We start from the raw sequence: 19,788 nt of genomic DNA on the forward strand, positions 1-19,788 counted from the left end.
ATAATGGAAACACCTAGCATCATAGCATCATAATTTTGAAACATCTATAAAACCATTAAAAGCTTGTTTATTTTAATGTTTTGGGATTTATTATTAGTTTTGCTTAATATGTTTTGCTAAAATTGCTGTTTCTTTTCAGATATCATCAGAAAAAGGTAATTAGAATTCATTAAAATGACAGAACGATTGGACTTTCAAAGAAACCAAATTGTTGGTGCTCATATGGCAGTTGCTAACGTAATGAAAACAGCCGAAATGTTTGGTGTATCAAAAAGTACTGTCTTGAAAGTAATGACAGCCTTTGAGAAAGAGGGAAAAAGCTCCTTGTTGAAACAAAACTCCGGAAAAAACCCAAAACTTTCAGCTAGGAACTGTTGGACTCTTAAGTGAATTGTTAAAAAGGATCACAAAACTACAGCTCCCAAAATTACTGCAAAGCCTAATGACCACCTCAGGAACCCAGTTTCCACAAAATCTGTTCGCCGAGAACTGCACAAAGTCGGATTTCATGGGAGGGTTGCACTCAGAAAACCACTACTTTCAAAAACAAACATTGCAAAGTGTTTAGAGTGGTCCCTAGAGAAGTGGAAGAATGTTATTTTTTTGGACGAGTCATCCTTTATCTTATTTCCAACCACCAGCTAAATATACGTGTGGAGACAGCCAAAAGAAGCATTTGACCCAGACTGCCCACTTCCAACTGTTAAACATGGAGGAGGATCTGTAATGATCTGGTGGGCTGTATCTTGGAAATCTGCCAGCCCAATGGTTTCTCTTCATGGCAGAATTAATAGTCAAGACTATTTAAGCATTTTATCTGATCAAATTCATCTTATGCTTGCAGAACTTTCTGGAGGGAAATGCAATCTTTCAGGATGATAGTGCACCAATTCACACAGCTAAAGTTGTTGCTGAATGGTACTAGCAACATTCTAGTGAAGTTGAACATCTTATCTGGCCACCACAGTCTCAAGATCTCAATATTATTGAACATTTATGGTGCATTTTAAGAAAAAAGTGAGGAGTCGATATCCTCCACCACCATCACAACAAGAACTAGAGACTGTTTTAGCTGAAGAATGGACAAAAATTTCTTTGGAAACAATTCAAACTTTGTGCGAGTCCATATCTCATAGATTTCAAACTGTAATTACTGCCAAAGGCGATCCTGCCCCATATTAAAATAAATTTGTTTGAAATTTTAAGGTGTTTCCATTATTTTGTCCAACCCCTGTATATATTGTGTGTGCATGTGTGTGTGCATGTGTGTGTGTATGTGTGTGCATATGTGTGTGCATGAAATAAAATATTTCAAGAACTGCACTTAGATTGCAGACTTGGTTCACCAAAAGCAGTTGTTCTCATTCAGGATCCATAAAAGATTTCGCTGTTGAGGTTTGTGTGCAATAAATTGCTTATACTCCTAAAATACATAAAAAAAATTTTTTTTTAATATAATTCTTAATAATATTTAACTATATAAATATTATAGGATTTTTTAATACATGAAATGGCTATGAGGGTCTATCTAAGGAAAACTGGAAAATAAAGGGGTCCATTGGCAAAAAAATAGTTGAGAAACACTGACCTAAAGCATACCACTATTTCTCCATAGCCTTCAAAAGACTTCCCTTCTTCCTTTTGCCAAGTACTACAAAGTCGCTGTTGTCATCATCGTCATCACTACCATCATTATTCACCTTCCATATTCCTTGCTGGCATGACGGATACCCTTCCTAATACGTATCACTTTACAGCATGCACTCAATGCTTTGTTTCATGTCACTAGCACTAAATAAGACTGTCATGTAGGTGGGGGAGGGCAACTTTATGCTAGAAGATAAGGGGCAAAAAATGGCTACAATTAAAAAAGGAAGCATGAGCGTAATGAAGAGTGGAGCAGAGAATGTAGGAGATGGCTGATAGTGCTGAGCAGCAAAGTGATAAAGACAAAATCACATCTAAAAAAGTCATAGTTTAATTTCTGTTTGGAATCTTCAAAACTTTAGTCAATAATTTTATCATTTACAATAACTTCTATGTTTGTTGCAAAAGCTGTATCAGTTTCAAAGATAATAGTGGAGACAATGACCACTGTCTAAGAAAGAAAAGCAAAACATGACATGATTAAAGTAATAGTTTGGTACCCATATATTGACATTGTATGTAGTGTTTCTCATATCTTTCATTGAAACCATTCATTTATTGATTTATGGTTTGGGAATGTTTATTGTAAAAGCACACAAGATGTTATATCAATACAATCTACTAATGGCTAAAGAGTGGTTTAGAGGTAGAATGCTGCATAATGAAGTTTACAGCTCAGAGTTCTTTTTGTCTCTCTGTCTGTCTGGTAGATTTTTAAATTTCTTATTTGCAAGATTCCACCTCCACCATCACCACCATTATCGTCATCATCATTTCTTTATGAATTGGTCATCCAGAGAGCAAAGAGCTTTCATCGATGGTTGGGTAATAGGGTACTCGATAATCAGATGAAAGGTTGTTATTGTTGTTGCTATTGTTGCGAACTTCTAGAGTCAGTTCTCATCAAGCAGACATACCATAAAAGGCATTCCAGCTATGATAATCCAATCTCTTTTTCAGATTAGGTGTTTGTATGACCATATTATCTGATGTGCTCTCCCATTTTATAAAAAAAAAAACAATAGGATGAGATACAAAAGAAATTTGGCTGCTGTTTCTAGCATCATGTAGATGTTCCTTCATTGCTTCAAGCTGTGAAACTGGTGATCTGCATTCTATCATCATCAAGCAAGTGATGTTTAACTGGAGTCCTTATCTATTTTCTGAAAGGGGCTAATATTTCTGCTATATAAGTATATTTAGATTTAGACAAGGCTGTGTGAATTTTGAGTTCCCTTGGTAAGCACATGGATCTTTCCTAACATGGAGCATATTGGGCAAGTGTTTTCTATTATAGTGCCTAGGGTGGCTGAATATCTTGCAAGTGGAATTGGAAGCTTATTGATTTTATAGGGTTGGCTGTGTGGCAAAAAGCTTGCTTCCCAACCCCATGGTTGTGGGTTCAGTCCCACTGTGTGGCACCTTGGGAAGGTGTTTTCTACTATAGCCTTGGGTCAACCAAAGCCTTGTGAATGGATTTGGTAAATGGAAACTGTGTGTGTGTGTGTGTGTGTGTGTGTCTCTCTCTCTCTTTCTCTCTCTCTCTCTCTCTCTCTCTCTCTCTCTCTCTCTCTCTCTCTCTCTCTCTCTCTCTCTGCATGAATGCTAACATTTCCTGTCATTGCATGATACCGTCTGAATAAAACAGTGATGTCATGTTTATATGCTCTGTGAGATAATACATTCTATCTCTCTGTGCTTTCAAAGACCAGTGGAATAAAATGATTCCTAACTTGAAAAACAGGTAAGAGTTGATGACATGAAGGTCATCCCTCATAAAATATTAACATAAATATATCTCTATTCAACTCATGCCAGCATGAATAAAAAAATGAACTCCAAAATGTGGCAGTAAAAATGAGCGCACAAAAAAGAATGAACATTAGTTGTTTTAGCAAAAACCTAACTGAAGAAAAATTAGTATTTAAGCATGAGATAATGATATTTTTGTTAAGTTTTTTGGTGCTCATTTACAAAATTAGTTGCATTCCAAGGAGAATATTTCCAAATTAACAAGTATTGGAAGTCATTATAAGTAGGTGTGGTTCAAATTTCCATTAGCTGCTTCGTTTTATTTTTTTAATACATTAAGAAAACAATTGTCGCATAAACATCTTCATGTACTTCTTCACGAGCATCTAATACTCTAAAATAAAATAAGTTGAATATTCCAAAAGAGGAAAATCTAGCCAGAAGACAAACATATATATATGTATGTTTGTATGTACATATGTATGTATGTGTGTGTATGTATGTATGTGTATATGTATGTATTTATGTGTGTATGTATGTATGTATGTATGTATGTATGTATGTATGCACATACATATGTAGATATACTGAGAGAATTTTTCAAATAGAAATAGGTAGTTTTCATAATGGATAGTTCATATATGAATGTAATAAAAATGTTTCTTGGAATACTAAAACTCAGGCAATTAGTTCTTGAACAAAGAAGGGGAAAGACTGCAACATTATTTTAATGGAAGAAAGGTAATAGTTGGGTTAGTTTTTAAAAAAATGAGTTTGTTGCTGCTGCTGTTGCTGTTGTTGTCTTTGGATTTAAGATAGGTAGATGACATGTAATAGAAGACACAATGATCACTTTTTTCTCAAACTACTTAGTATGTAGTTTGAGGCATTGGGTTTTGTATTATTTTATCTATGTTTTCACTTGATCATAACTGAAATCCTAGCAAGATATTTAGCTTCTAGGACATTTACTTTATAACAACAGCAATTGTAGTCATAGAAAATCTTAATGCATTTCTCTCAGTTTCTGTTTTATAGAGGACAAATCCTATCTGAAAGTATTTTCATGGCCATAATATGCTTATTGCTACAAGGTTAGGGAAAATATATGGTATATTTGAAAATACTACACTATTTTGTACAAACCCATGTTCTTTTATTATGTTCTCAGCATGATCAAATGATTAAAAAGTTTGCTTTTCTTTTCATCCTTCTAAAAATGAAGAAATACATATTGGGGTTGGAGTAATCAACTAATAACTATTTGGCCACCCCCAAATATGACTGCAGTTTAAAGACTGAAACCAGGAAAAGATACGAAAATAACAAAGTATAGAGTTGTTAAGATGCCCAAAACTGTATTTTCATATATTCTGTGAACTTCTAAACCCTAAAAGAATCAATTTTCATCACATATATATCTCCAGTCAAATGAAAAATATTCTTCCTGTATTCAACATGCAAGATTCTTGATGTGAACCTGTATGCTGAAACATATATTTTCTGCAGGGAGGGTCACTATTCCAATAAACATGCACACCAGTTTTATTTTACTTTATTATTCACATTTGGTTATCTATTTAACAAATGAACTAATAAATTATTTGATTGATTACACTGTGTAACAAAATTTTTATTTTTATTTATTTATTTTTTTGTCTTTGTTCAGTAAGTGTTATTTCCTATTTGCTTCTATCTAGAAATAAAACAAAAAATGACTACGTCTCCCTTCAAAATTTGTTTCATGTCCTGGAGACCAATGTTTTGAAACTGACCTATTTTCCATTACATTTCAGGCAGATTCATCTCTGAGTTGCTGAAACAGAATTATCAATATAACAAATACTACAGATTGGCTTGTAAGTTGCTTAACCTTAACCACTTGAACTTATCCCTTAGTGGCTGACAATATGTGCATCTCTAATCAAGAACAGGAGTGCACAGTGGAGAAGCATCATAGCCATGTGATGAGAGGGATTCTTTGGGATTTGAATAGATATTGCAGCAAAAGCAAAGTTTGGAGGAAATATTAGCCATTTATCATAGTCTCTAGTTGGTAAGCAAATGGGACAAAAATCATGTTACACAGTGCTATACAGTTAATTAATCAATAAGTTATTTTTGTTGAAGTCCTTTCATTGTCACTTGTGGTCTCTTCATTGTCATACCCACAAGGTCAGCTTCAGGTCTGTAGAATTCTTTTTTTCTTTCTTGCCTTTAACCCTCCAACGCGGAGTATAGGCCACTTATAATTGAATTCCATCTCGCATAATTTCTTGCTTCTGTACTTATACTCTGCCATGAATGTCCTCCTTTCTCTAGTTCCTTTTGTGTTGATCTACACCACAAGTTCTTAGGCCTACCCCTCTTTCTATATCCATCTGGATTCCACTGTAAAGCACATAAAAAAGAATTAAAGCCTGCCCCCACCTCAAAAATACAACAACAAAAAAGATCCTGGTAGAAATGAAGGTCTCTTTTTATAACTTCACAACTGGGATCTTGCAATTTGTTTAGTGTGGTGGACTTGAAAACACCTGTTTCTATTTCTATTTTATTTCTATTTCTATTTATGCTACCATCTATTCTTTCACCTTTGTTGACTTCCATGACTTTGGATTTTGTTACAAGTTATTCTAGCAATTCCTTTATATTAAGATTTATTATTATTATTTTATCATTTTTTATGTAATTAAATAGTGCAAGGTTTCGGTATATTTTAAAACTGAAATTGTAATTGAAGTAAACATTGAAGTCAAAAGAAAAAGAAGTGAAATATAGTCGACTCTTCCCAAATAAGATATTCTAAAAACTGTATATTCTAAAAACTGTAAATAAAGAATTCTTTTCCAAGTTTGTCTGGTTACAGCATGAGCTTGTTTGTAAAATGGACCTTCTACGCACACCGAAAATAAATAAAAACAAAAACAAAAAAAAACAAATAAAAAGACAGTTACTCATTCTATCTAGTGCTGATTAATTACAGTGATCTGATAGTAATTAACGATGTTTTTCAGTGCTGACAGGTCTACTAAAGGTAGCTGAACTGAGAAATGTAAAAATTTAATTTGGAAATATTTTTCCATTTGTAATATTAACAAATATAAGGATGGTGCATTGTCAGAATTATTAGAGTGTTGGACAAACCATGTTACAGTATTTAGTTACTACATATTTCTTTCAAATCATATCAAGGGCAGCTTTGTTTTTTGTGGTTCTGGAGTAGGCTGATAAAATAAAGAACTAAACTAATAATTTATCAGTTGAATACTGCACTAACTCTATCCTCTTCACCTATGTGTTCCCTTGTGCCAATGTCAGAAATTAAGGCCCATTAGTAGAAGTAATAGTAGTGTTATGCCATTGAAAACTATATCTGAATTTCAATGTATCTTATCCTGGTTAAATACCAACCGATATTATCCATTGTATTTATGTGCTGTTGGTTGTTTAAAAAATAGAAATTTTACAATAAATCATTATTCGCGCCATGAACAGCAAAATATGAAATGATGATTTGCATATTTATTGTTAATATGTTCCAGCAAATTCAAATACAAATAAGTTTACTATTGTTGTGTATGTCACAGGAAAAGAAGTTCTCTTTTTACAATGATTTGTATGTCTTGTGTCTTGTCTTTGCTGAAATTATAAAAGAATACTCCCAGCTCTTGTTTAAACTCAAAGGTCCAGGAGTGCTTTTGGCTGATGAGACACAATATTGAAACTCCAATGTGTCAGAATCCCTTACACAAATCAGTTGACTGCATTATAAACACATTGTTGTTGTACAGGGAGAAATTGTTCTCCTGTTCCTGTGACATACACAACAGCAATCAGCATATCTGCATTCAAATCTGCCTGAATGTATTAAGTATAAATATGCAAGTCATTGTTAGAATATTTATTCTGTGTTACGAACACATTGTCATTGTAAAGGGAGAAATTGTTCTCCTGTGACATGCACAACAGTGATCAGCATATCTACATTTAAATCTGCCTGAATATATAAAGAATAAATATGCAAGTCATCATTAGAATATCTATTCTATGTCAGAATATGATGAAAACATTGGGAGAAAGAATTGTCAGCTAACTCAAGGGAAAAAAAAAAAATCTTGTCATATTTAATTCAATTACAACTCTTTATGTTCTGTGTTCAAATGTGGTTGAGGTCAACTTTGCTTTTCATCCTACTGGGGTTGATTGAATAAAGTAACTATAAAATACTCGACTTAATTTAATTGACTTACTTTCTAAAGATGTGTATAGTCTTGTGCCTATATTATAAATAAATATTACTGCTATATGACCAATTAAAGAAAGATACTTGACTACACTGAAAGGACAACCATGGTAAATAGTCTTTGGCATGTGCCTATAAGAATGGCTCTCATGACATTGTTATGAACTGCGCATACAACACGATTGTTTCTAAACAATGATACTACAAATACAAAATATATTTCAAATTACTTTTGGGAGAAATATTTTCCAACAATATTTAGTAGCAACAAGCAAAGAAAATAAACAATTATTCATATTTGCTTAATAGTTATAAATTTATTCTTTCTCTTATAACTTCTGGAATGTAATAGGACAAGAACAGAAGAAAATATATATTGTGAACAACTTTTAATATTCTGCAATTTAAAACTGCTGCAGACATGTATCCGTTTTTCTATTTTTTTTCAACATAATTTATCAAATTTCTCTATTCTGTTTAGAAATGGAACATATATATATAAAATATCTAAATTTTGTATAGGTATGATAATAAGCTACAAAAGTATAACCTGACTATAATTTTTCTTTTATGGAATTTCATGAAAATGAAGTCCCTCTAACTTTTAAACTAAAATCCTCTCAGCATTTAGTTACAAATTTAAATTATAGATACAAGTATTTTATATTTGAAATTGCTATCTGAATCAATTATATTATCTTTTAAAATTTTCTTTTTAATGTGCTTTTTATAGCCTTATAAGGATATTTCAATAAACAGGTTGCAAAAGTATAATCAAAAATGATTTGAGAAAAACTTTTAAAGATTTATTTGCCTGCATTCTTTCAAATTTTATTTGATAAATCTATCAAGACACCCTGAACCCCTTTCTTAGAATCAATATTCCAATTCAAACTACAGGCTTTCAATTTTCTATTTCTCTTTGTACAAAATAAGATTCTAGAGTATTTAGAATGTCATTTTATTTAATGATTTTAGTTAAGTGTTGCTCAGAGAAAGCAGAGCCATTCATATGATGATGATGATAATGACGATGAGAGAGAGAAGGATGATACAATGATGATAATAACGATGATAATGATATCAATAACAAGAACTGTAACAGCAGCAGCAAGAACAACAATAATAACAACTATAATAATTTTTATAATGACATGTGTTTATATATGTAACTGAAACTGTACCAGCCCTTCTTCACATCACATATCACACCCTCCTTGTGTAATTTATACCTCACACCACTTCTTTCATCAACCATCTCTGTAAAGAAAGGGAACAGAGACAAGAAGAGAGAGAGAGAGAGAGAGAGAGAGAGAAAGAAAATAAAGAGAGGGGGGAAAGTAAGGAAATAGAGAAGGGGAAAATAAAAGGAAGGTAGAGAGAGAAGGGAAGTAAATGATTAAGGTGATGTCAAGGTATACCAGCTGGTCCCAGTTTTCAGCAAGATAACTTTTACATACTTGCTTGGTCTACTAGAATTGTAGCTAAATATCTTCTAAATCACATCATACTGTCTTAAATAAAGATACTAAACAATGTAGCTTCTGATATACAAGAACAACAGAATGGTTACACCTGCAATGCCTTTCATCACAGGTCAGTTCGATTAGACCTGATCTGGAACTAAACAACAACAGCTAAGTTAATTCCAAATCAACAGGATAATGCCTCTGTGTGGTTAATCAACTTGCTAGAAATAGCAGCTAAATTCCACCTATCCCCAACTTACTGACTTAGATTAAGAAAGAACACACCAAACAATCTAGTACTATAAACACAAAGAGGAAATTATATATATATATATATATATATATATATATATATATATATATATATATATATATATATATATATATATGAAATAGGAGAAAACTGTTCAGAGGACTGTTTCTTGTAGTAATGATAATTATTGTTTCTAGCAGAAAGCCTAAAATTTTGGGGAAGGTGTTAGTCAATCTAATTGATGCCAGTACTTCAGTGGTACTTATTTTATCAACTCTGAAAAGCTGAAATATGAAGTTGGTCACAATTCTTATTTGTGTCCATAACAATTCGCAGCTCTCGAGTCAGTCCGAACCCACCATCCGCAGCAGGTCTCCAAGGTGTACAGTTCTAATCCAGCCTGGCTTAGAACTCAGAACATGAAATGCAGCACAAAGTATTTTTCCTGATGTTCTACTTATTTTACCAATCCATCTCTCCTAATAAATTGTTCTCAATTGGCACAAGCTGAGGCGTTTTAAGGGATGAATTAGTTAATTAAAGTAAACTTGGTGCTTTACTAGTATTTTGTTATTCTTTCTATTACAGGCACAAAGCCTGAAATTTTGCTGAGTAGCCAGTCAATTTCATTGACCCCACTGCTCAAATGGTACTTATTTTATGAACAGCAAAAAAAAATGGAAGGTAAAGTTGAACTTAGAACATAAAGCCAGAATAAATGTAACTAAACATTTTGTCCAGTATGTTAATGATTCTGGGAGTTTGCTGCCTTCACTTCTACTTTATCGTATTTACCCTGAAAAAATGAAAGACCAAGTTGACTTTTCTGAGATTTGAGCTGAAAATGTAAAAATATGGCCAGTTTACCATCTGCATAATTGTTTCTGATATAGTTGCAAGCACAAGAATTTGGTAGGAGAATAACAGTTGTATATATCTACCCCCTAGTGGAGGTGCAATGGTCCAGTGGTTAGGACAGCGGACTCACGGTCATAGGATCGCGGTTTTGATTCCCAGACTAGGCATTGTGAGTGTTTATTGAGCGAAAACACCTAAAGCTCCACGAGGCTCCAGCAGGGGATGGTGGCGAACCCTGCTGTACTCTTTCACCACAACTTTCTCTCACTCTTACTTCCTGTTTCTGTTGTGCCTGTAATTCAAAGGGTCAGCCTTGTCACACTGTGTCATGCTGAATATCCCTAAGAACTACGTTAAGGGTACACGTGTCTGTGGAATGCTCAGCCACTTGCACGTTAATTTCACGAGCAGGCTGTTCCGTTGATCGGATCAACTGGAACCCTCGACGTCATAAGCAATGGAGTGCCAACAAAAACAACAGCATATCTACCCCTGTAATTGATTAAAATTTTTTTCTTTTTTCACTACAGAAGGATGAATTTTGAATTTCATAGGCATATTGCCTGAAATTTAGGGAAAGGGGTTTAAATAAATCTACCCTAGTTCTTGATATTTTATTTTACCAACCCCAAGAGGATGAAAGCAAATCTTGACCTATGAGGTTTGAATTCAGAATGTAAAGAGCTGGAACAAATCTTGCATTTACCCACAGTGACGTTAAAAGTTATTAATTCAGTATTCACAATTACACAAACAAATCACTAAAATATTTTCATTTTCCAGTAAATAGCTTATATAATAATTGAATTAGTTCTTAATGTATTTGCTTGATAATTTATATATTTATATTTTTAAAATACCATTTTTGATTAATGATTAAAAGTAATTTCATAAACTTCAAAATAAAAAGAGGAAACTATTGCAATTATTATTTTCAAGAAAACATTCTTGAAAGTATATTAAATATTTATTTTTCTTTACAGAACTTATCTTACTCAATAGAATCCTTTTAATGTTTGTAGTTATTGTTGTTTAGTTTCAGTTTAGTACTGATCACATACTTATGATCAAATGTATTTCAACTGTGATCATACTATCTTCTTGGACCATAATTATTTTGAGTTATGGGGAGTTTTAGCCAGGTTTGCTATGATTGCTTTATATTCACTGAAAAAAGTTGATGTATCCTAAATCAAACAAAAATCAAATTCAAAAGAACTACATTGAACTACATTGGTTACTCTGGTCTCAGCTGTAAATGTCCACCTGTTGTATAGTCATGGAAATTACATGTTGTTGGAATTCTTAAGAACTGTCTCAGGCTATGAGTACCCATTCAACCCATGCCAGCATGGAATGTGGAAAAAAACCATATTTTCTGTCCTACAAGTCAAATTCATTAGATCAAAATTTACAACTAAAAAAAAAAGCTTAGACTTAAACACCAACTTTGGAGGACCAAAATTTCCATGTGAAATGCGGCAGGATTTAGAAAGACAGTGATGATATTTTGAATGTTTATACTCTGTGTTTGCCTTGTATATGATATCAACTTGTGCAGCACAAAATAGTGTGAAATAATTCTGCAACAACCTTCAAATATTATGATTGCTTGCATCCAACAATGTTTCTTAAATAGAAAGAATACTTAAGAGTTTGTCTATTCTTTCAATCTTCCTGTTTTCTTCCTATTAGAGCACAGTATTTGATGCATCAAAAAACTATTAACAAACGTTGTATGGGGTTAAATGAACACAGCAAGGTGTTTAATTCAATACTATTATTTATGCGATCCAGAACCTTCTACTACCTGCATATTAGTAGATGCCAAGAAGGAAGCTTTATGTAGTTACTCAAACTACAAGAATATAGCAACTAAATTTTATTTAAATCGCACCTACTACTTTCAAAAGGGAAGGTCATATTGGATAGAATATAGTTCTGGATGCGATATGTCTTGAAGGAAAAACGAAGATCAACATTGCTAGAAATTGAGATAGGAACAGTTGTTATTTTCTTCATATATTGGTTTCAAATTTTGGCACAAGACCAGCAAATTTGGGAGAGGGGATAAGTTGATTACATCGACTCCAGTTCTTAAATGGCACTTAACTTATTGGCTCTGAAAGGATGAAAGGCAAAGCAGATCTTGGCAGAATGTGAACTCAGAATATGTAAAGGGATGAAATGCCAATAAATATTTTGTCTGACATGCTAATGATTCTACCAGTTTGACGCCTTATTATCTTCATGTATTAAAATCTGTTTTTCCAAGCATTATTTTTCCACACATACACATACATATATACATACATACATACATTCATATATACAAATATGTATAGTATAATAAAAAGGATTAAAATCTGATCTGTGTCCTCAGGAAGCATTTCTACAAAATCTTGGCTCTCAATTGTAGATGTTCTATCTTTAACAATGTAGATGTTCTATCTTTAACAATAAAGCTATCCATACAAGTTGAAATTCCTGGTCAAGTATATTCTTTTCTACTCTAGGCATAAGGCTTGAAATTTTGGAGGACGGAGCAGTCGATTAGATCGACCCCAGTACGCAACTGGTACTTAATTTATTGACCCCCACAAAAGGATGAAAGGCAAAGTCGACCTCGGTGGAATTTGAACTCAGAACGTAAAGACAAACAAAATACCACCAAGCATTTCGCCTGGCATGCTAATGTTTCTGCCAGCTCACCACCTTCCTGGTCAAGCATATTAGTCACAAAATATGTATTGTATTGGAACAACTGCAACTACTGAACTCAAAATAATACCATAAATTATAGTCTTTGTTTCAATATACATATCTTTTACTTGTTTCAGTCATTTGATGTGGCCATGCTGAGGCACAACTTTGAAGAGTTTTTAGTCAAACAAATTGACCCCAGTACTTACATTTTTTAATGCCTGGTACTTATCCTATTGGTCTCTTTTGTTGAACTACTAAGTTGCAGGGATGTAAACACCCCAACACGGGTTGTCAAGCACTGATGGGGGACAATACAGACATAAAGATGCACATAAATACATGCACACACACACACCTATATAAATAAATATAAGAATGATACTATTTCTAAAAATAATATCGTTAGTAGCTGTGAGCATACAGCCATATAGGCAAATTAACAAGGTATATATAAAATATATAGATATATTTATATATACTAGGGTATTACATAAACACCTGCTTCACTAAAAATAGAAGTCAAAATACTTCCAAACCACAGAAGATATGTATATGCATATGTATGTGTATATATATATATATATATATATACATACATGTGGAGGTGCATGGCTTAGTGGTTAGGGTGCTGGACTCACAATTATGAAGTCATGGTTTTGATTTCTAGACTGAGCATTACTTTGTGTTCTTGAGCAAAACACTTCGTTTCACACTGCTCTGCAATCATTTCATCATCTGACTTGTGGCACATGGTGCACCTCTACAGGTAATGTCGATTTGATGGAGTGAATGAGTTTATGTAAGCACAAATATTTGATCACTATAAACAAATCATGTGTGGTTGTTCGGCAAGAAATTGCCAAACCCTCATATATCATCTAATGACAAGAGAGTCCATTATGTATGTACACATACACACACATACATACATGATGGGCTTCTTTCAGTTTCTGCCTACCAAATCTACTCACAAGGATTCGGTTGACCTGAGGTTAGAGTAGAAGACACTTGCTCAAGCTGACATACAATGGTACTGAATCCAGAACCATGTAGTTAGGAAGCAAACTTCTTACCACACAGCAATAGCCATGCTCATCACATGGTACATACCACCTTCGTCACTGCTACTTTCCCTTTTATTCGAGGGTGTTTTTGCTGCTAGTTACTTGGTAACCACACTGGTGCTGGTGTCATATACAAAGCTCCCAGCACACTCTACATTGGTTGAAAGTAGGAAGGGCATCCAGCTGCAGAAACTAAGCAGAAAGACAAAGCTTGGTACATTCCTTTGGCCTACCAGCTCCTGTCAAACTGTCCAACCCATGCCAGCATGGATAATGGATGTTAAATGGGGGTGATGGTGATATATGTATATATATTCAAATTCTGCTGAGGTCGACTTATCCTTTCAGGGTTGATAAAGTAAGTACCAGTTGCATACTGGGGTCGATCTAATCGACTGCCACCTGCCCCCAAAATCTCAGGCTTTGTGCCTAGAGTAGAAAAGATATATGTATATATACATATATAGAATTATTAATGCAATATATGTTTATCTCCCCTTTTCTTTCATGGTCACAAACAATCGCTGCTTCTTATAGAATAAAAAGGAAGTTTCAATTGATTAATATTAATTGAAATTTTTTGCATTCAGTACACAGCCTGTTAATTAAATAATCCACATTCCTGTCATTAGCTCATTTGAGCTATTTCTCTTGGTTCATTTTATTTTTATACCCATGATGTATAGATGCGTTTTACTTATATCTGTTTTAATGTTCAACATCATAAAATACATATATAAACATGTTGTTGCAATGTAATGTATTTATCTATCTATTTCTCCCTCACTCTTTTAGAAATATATAGTGTTTGATTTATAGGCATGTTAATTGATTTTGAGACAGGGCAAGTAAGTGAAACCACTAAAACAGCAGAAGATCACATATGAGTTTAGAGAGTATGGTAATGGTGTCGACGGTGATAATGGGGATGAATGAGGTGGTAACAGTAATGGTGGTTGAAGATAATGAAATTGATGCATTTATATATTTTACAAACAGTATTTCAGCTGTTCAAATATTTTTCTGTAAGTAGCTACCATTAAGAATAACAAGTGATGTCAAATAGTTTTTTTTAGGTTTTCTTTTTCTCTTTTACCTCATTTTTATGAGACTCTCCACTTTTGACCAACATTTTCAAATATATCTTGCTCTTCATATTTCTACAAACAACTCATCATCATCATCATATCGTTATCCTCCTCTTCTTCATCGTATCATCATCATAATCATTTAACTGCAATAGCATAAATCCTCCTTTAACCATTACAGCTTTCATAATCAGCTGCGGTACTGTGATTGCACAATTAATTACTCCCGGTTGTTCATGGGACTTGAATTCCTAATTGGAATTTGAACTCAAAATGCAGAGCGCTAAAACAGATACTGCAAAGGCAACCCAGCAACCCTTTCAACAATTTTGTCAATCCACCATCCCCGAATAGAATGTTATTCTTTGACTCCAAAATGTAAAGTCAATTTTGGTAGGATTTAAACTCAGAAACTTACAAGAAATACCATGAGACTGTATTTCTTAAAATGAGTTCCATGTAAACAATTCTAGGGTTTGGTTCTGCAAGATAAGGCTTGTTTGTTTGTTTTTACATCCCTCTATCTACTCTTTCATGAGTTTGACGTGTATATTATCAAGTCTGTCTTACAGCTTGATGTAATTCTTGTTGCTAATCATTATCTGCATTTCAAGTAAGGTGTTTTTCAATGAATCATCATCATCCTCATCATCCTCATTTAATGTCTGTTGTCCATGCTGGCATGGGTTTGATGGTTTGACAGGAGCTGACCAGCTGAATGGCTGTTCAGGATCCCAATCTGTTTTGGCACGGTTTCTATGGCCGGATGCCCTTCCTAATGCCAGCCACTTTATAGAGTGTACTGGGTGCTTTTTCACAGCACCAGTATGGGTGCTTTTTATGTGGCACCAATACTTATGAGCCTGCAAAATTAGGAATTCTCAGTTAGAGAGGGTTCCAAGGACAGCCACACTTTTACTTAACTTGATGTGTCTTTCCAAGCACAGTAATCTTTTATAAATGGTATTTACTAGGAAGTGTGAAACTTGAAGCTATAAATGATAGTATGTAATATTGGATTAAAGAAACCCTTTGGATAATAAAAGACAAATGCTGCTTGTGGGACTGGAACCCATATCTCATTGAGACATGGCAGGTGTTCTGCTATTAGACAAAAGCAATTCTTCAAGTTTTTTTTTCCATCAATTTTAGAAACTTAATTCTTACCAGTGGGAATTGTTTCTTGTTAATGTCATAAGAATTTAGAAACTTTGAGAGAAAATGTGAAATAATTCTTTTATGGAATGGTGAAACTCAAAGCAAATAAAGCTATAGATAATAGTGTGTTATTGAGTTGAAAACTCCTTCGGATAGAAAAATGTTGAAGGCTGCCTTTGGGACTTGTTCAGAATAAATTATTTATATATATCTTTTAGTTTTTACTTGTTTCAGTAATCAGACTGTGACTATGAAGTATTTTTAGTCAAATGAATTGGCACTAGCATTTTTTTTAAAGCATGGTTCTCATTCTGTCAGTCTCTTTTACTAAACTATGGGGATGTAAACACACCAACATCTGTAGTCAAGTGATGGTGGGTGGGGGGGACAAACACAGACACACACACACACACACACATAACTGGTTTCTGTCAGTTTCTGTCTGCCAAATCCATTCACAAGGCTTTGGTCAGCCCGAGGTTATAGTAGAAGGTTGTATATGCCCCAGGTGCCATGCAATGGGACTGAATGTGGAACCATGTGGTTGGGAAGCAAACTTCTTAAAATTAATATAGTGAAGGTGCAACGTAAATGTAGGTATGGATTTTGTGATATTTACAAAATCCCCTAAATGTTCTGTGATGAAATAAGTTTGGGGGCCATGGTATTAACTCTTCAGCATTTAGATTATTTTGCCAAATGTAATAATTTATCATTCATTATCTCATAGCTTCAAGATTTTGATCATGTAATTATGTATTTTTTGAATGACATTGTAGAGTTCATGTAAGAGGCTAGATCTGTCTAGTTTGAACAGAAAATAAGTAGAATATTTGGGCTAGATAAAGGGTAAAGACCCTTTCAGTCATGAATGACCATAGGATTGCATCTAGAAAATTAGCCTTTGTGTCACAAGTCTGGGCAAAATTGTTTATGAAACACCATGCATACCAGCCTCTCCTCTCCACTCTACCAATGTTATCCAAGAGAAAGGCAAAAGCCAATACAACTTGGCACCAGTGATGTTGTAACTCATTTCTATAGCTGAATGAACTGGAGCAAGGTGAAATAAAGTGTCTGGTTCAAGAAGTTCAAGAACACAACTCACAGCCTGTTCTGAGAATCAAACTCAATATCTCATGATTGTGAGCCTGATGCTCTAACCACTGAAACATATGGTTATTTTTAATGCTAAAAGTTTAACGCATTCTGTTTGATAATTTAATAAAGCTGCTAATTTTCCCACAACCACTAATACACAGTGTTTCCTCTCTTAATGATTTTTCAAGCTCAACCAGCAGGTGTGGCTGTGTGTTTAAGAAGCTTGCTTTCCAATCATATGGTCTTGGCTTCAGTCACATTATGCAGCACTTTGGGAAAGTGTCTTCAAGTCAGTCAATGATGACAGTCTTGTGAGTAGATTTGGTATATGGAAACTGAAAAAGACCTGTTGTATATGTGTAAGCATGCATATATTTATACATGTATTTTTACGCATATGTTTGTGTGTACCCTAGTCTAGACCAGTGCTCTGCAACCATTTTTCACTTGTGCTACACTTATATTCTTTTCAAAATTCAGCAGAACACCTGGACTAAAACTGTCACTAAAATCATAGGGAAAGAATTATATTCAGGTTACACTGTGACATACCTAGCATCATCTCGTGACACACCAGTGTGCCATGGCATACCAGTTGCAGAACACTGGTCTGGACATCATGCAATGACTGTGAATGAGCTGAGCAATCACTGTCATACAAGTGAGGTTGTTTGTTTCCTGCCTTCCATGATAAACATATCTTGCTATGGTAAGATATTACCTTATTTGGAAACAGGTAAGGATTGTAGACAAAAAGAGCATCCAGCTGTCGAAATCTGCCTCTACAAATTCTGTTTGCCCTATGCAAACATGCAAAAAGTGGATGTTAAATGATGATGATGGTTATGTGAACTACCAAGTTGCATAACGCTCTCTCCTCATTACCTAAGCCAATCTGACATACTCATTTCTCCTTCATTCACATTCCCTAAATTGTCTCACCTATTACTCCAAAATTTTTCCACAATTACACTTCTCCCAGACTTCCTACCTGTCCAGAGATATATCTCTCTGGAACTTGATTCCTGGTCATGTAGTTGTTATTGTTGTTTAACCCCACCTCCACCCTCATTCCAAGTCAGTCATGACTGAGTCAACCAGTGATCAAAGATGTTCCACATATGACCATCCTGAAGTTTTGTATATTCAAGACAACATTATCCTATGTTTTCTTTTTGAAGATAGTAGCATCTGATTTGAGAGAGATTTGGCAGAAATGTCTGGAGATCTAGCAACTGTTTAAAGATGACCTCACATTTGACCCAGACATGAAAATTCAAAATTTTAAACTACGTTAAATGCAAGCCTTTATATTCAACAAAATGGTCTCAAGCTTTCATAATTCCAGTGGTGTCTATCAGTTCCATATGATATTAATTACAATACTTGTTCATTAACGGTATATTTCTTAATAAACATATCTAATATGTTTGTACATCAGTGTGTGTATCCATATCCTAGAACCTTGATATGCAATGTTTTTATTTTTTTTTGGGGGGGGGGAATGATCATACCATTTTTTTGTAGACAAGAATCAGATAAGGCTTAGAAATTGTAAACTGAGGATACCGACTAATTAGTTGGTCATGCCTGTGTAATTAATCACTGCTAGATACGGTAGGACATCTTGCAAATACAAGATTGATCACTTTATTAAATTTTCAAGAAATGACTTCTCCTTCTCCACTTCCTGCGCCTCCTCCTCCTCTGCTTCTTCTTCCTCTGCCTCCTTCTCTGCCTTCTCCTCCTCTCCTCCTTTTCCTCCTCCTTATGCTTGTCTAAGACCTAAAAGATTCGGTTGTTTATCTCAAGGTCAACTACCATCCTATAACAAACTAATGATCAGAAGCATTCCAGTTATGACCTTCCCTTCCACACACTCCACCACTATCACCTCACCTCCAGTACCACCACCCTCCACCACTACCAGATACAGCATCTAAAGATTACTTTATAATATTATTCAATATATTCCTTTTTCATTTTCAAGACAGTACAACATGATTTGATGAAGACTATTTACTGTTTGCTATTTCTAGCAGGTCATGGAACCATGTAAAGACTTTCCTGTGATTGTTTGTCAGATTGGATTAGATTGGAATGGTTTATTCAGCTGTTGGCTATGAATAACAAGAGTCCAGAATAACAAGGCACAAGTAAAGAGAGCAAATTCATTCACACAGAAATTCATTTCCTGTAGTAAACCCTTCAACAGTTACATAACACTTTGAATGTAAAAATTATGAATAAAATATTAAACAAACAGGAAACGCCAGAGTTGAAATCTTATAATTTAAAGTGCAACTACTAAAATTCTATTTAAATATTTTTTTAAGGAATTTGAGGGCGGTTGTTAGGATTTATTTCCATGTTGTTTATTTTGGGGGCTTTATTGTGAGGAGTCATAAATTGGCTTGATAAAGATGGAGTATAACAATTAAAATTT

The 19,788-nt window shown here is 34.1% G+C and overlaps 1 long non-coding RNA gene across 1 annotated transcript in view; it reads left to right on the forward strand.

Annotated features, from left to right (window-relative positions):
- The window catches only part of LOC106884057 (uncharacterized), a 31,189-nt gene extending 11,614 nt beyond the window's left edge, over nt 1–19,575 (forward strand). Inside the window, exons 2-3 of the long non-coding RNA XR_001411193.2 lie at nt 5,196–5,258; nt 19,382–19,575. This is a non-coding gene — a long non-coding RNA (uncharacterized LOC106884057). The remainder of the gene's footprint in view (nt 1–5,195; nt 5,259–19,381) is intronic.
- Nucleotides 19,576–19,788: the final 213 nt, after the last annotated feature.

This window comes from Octopus bimaculoides, chromosome 4, assembly GCF_001194135.2.
Source record: "Octopus bimaculoides isolate UCB-OBI-ISO-001 chromosome 4, ASM119413v2, whole genome shotgun sequence".
Lineage (NCBI taxonomy): Eukaryota > Metazoa > Mollusca > Cephalopoda > Octopoda > Octopodidae > Octopus > Octopus bimaculoides.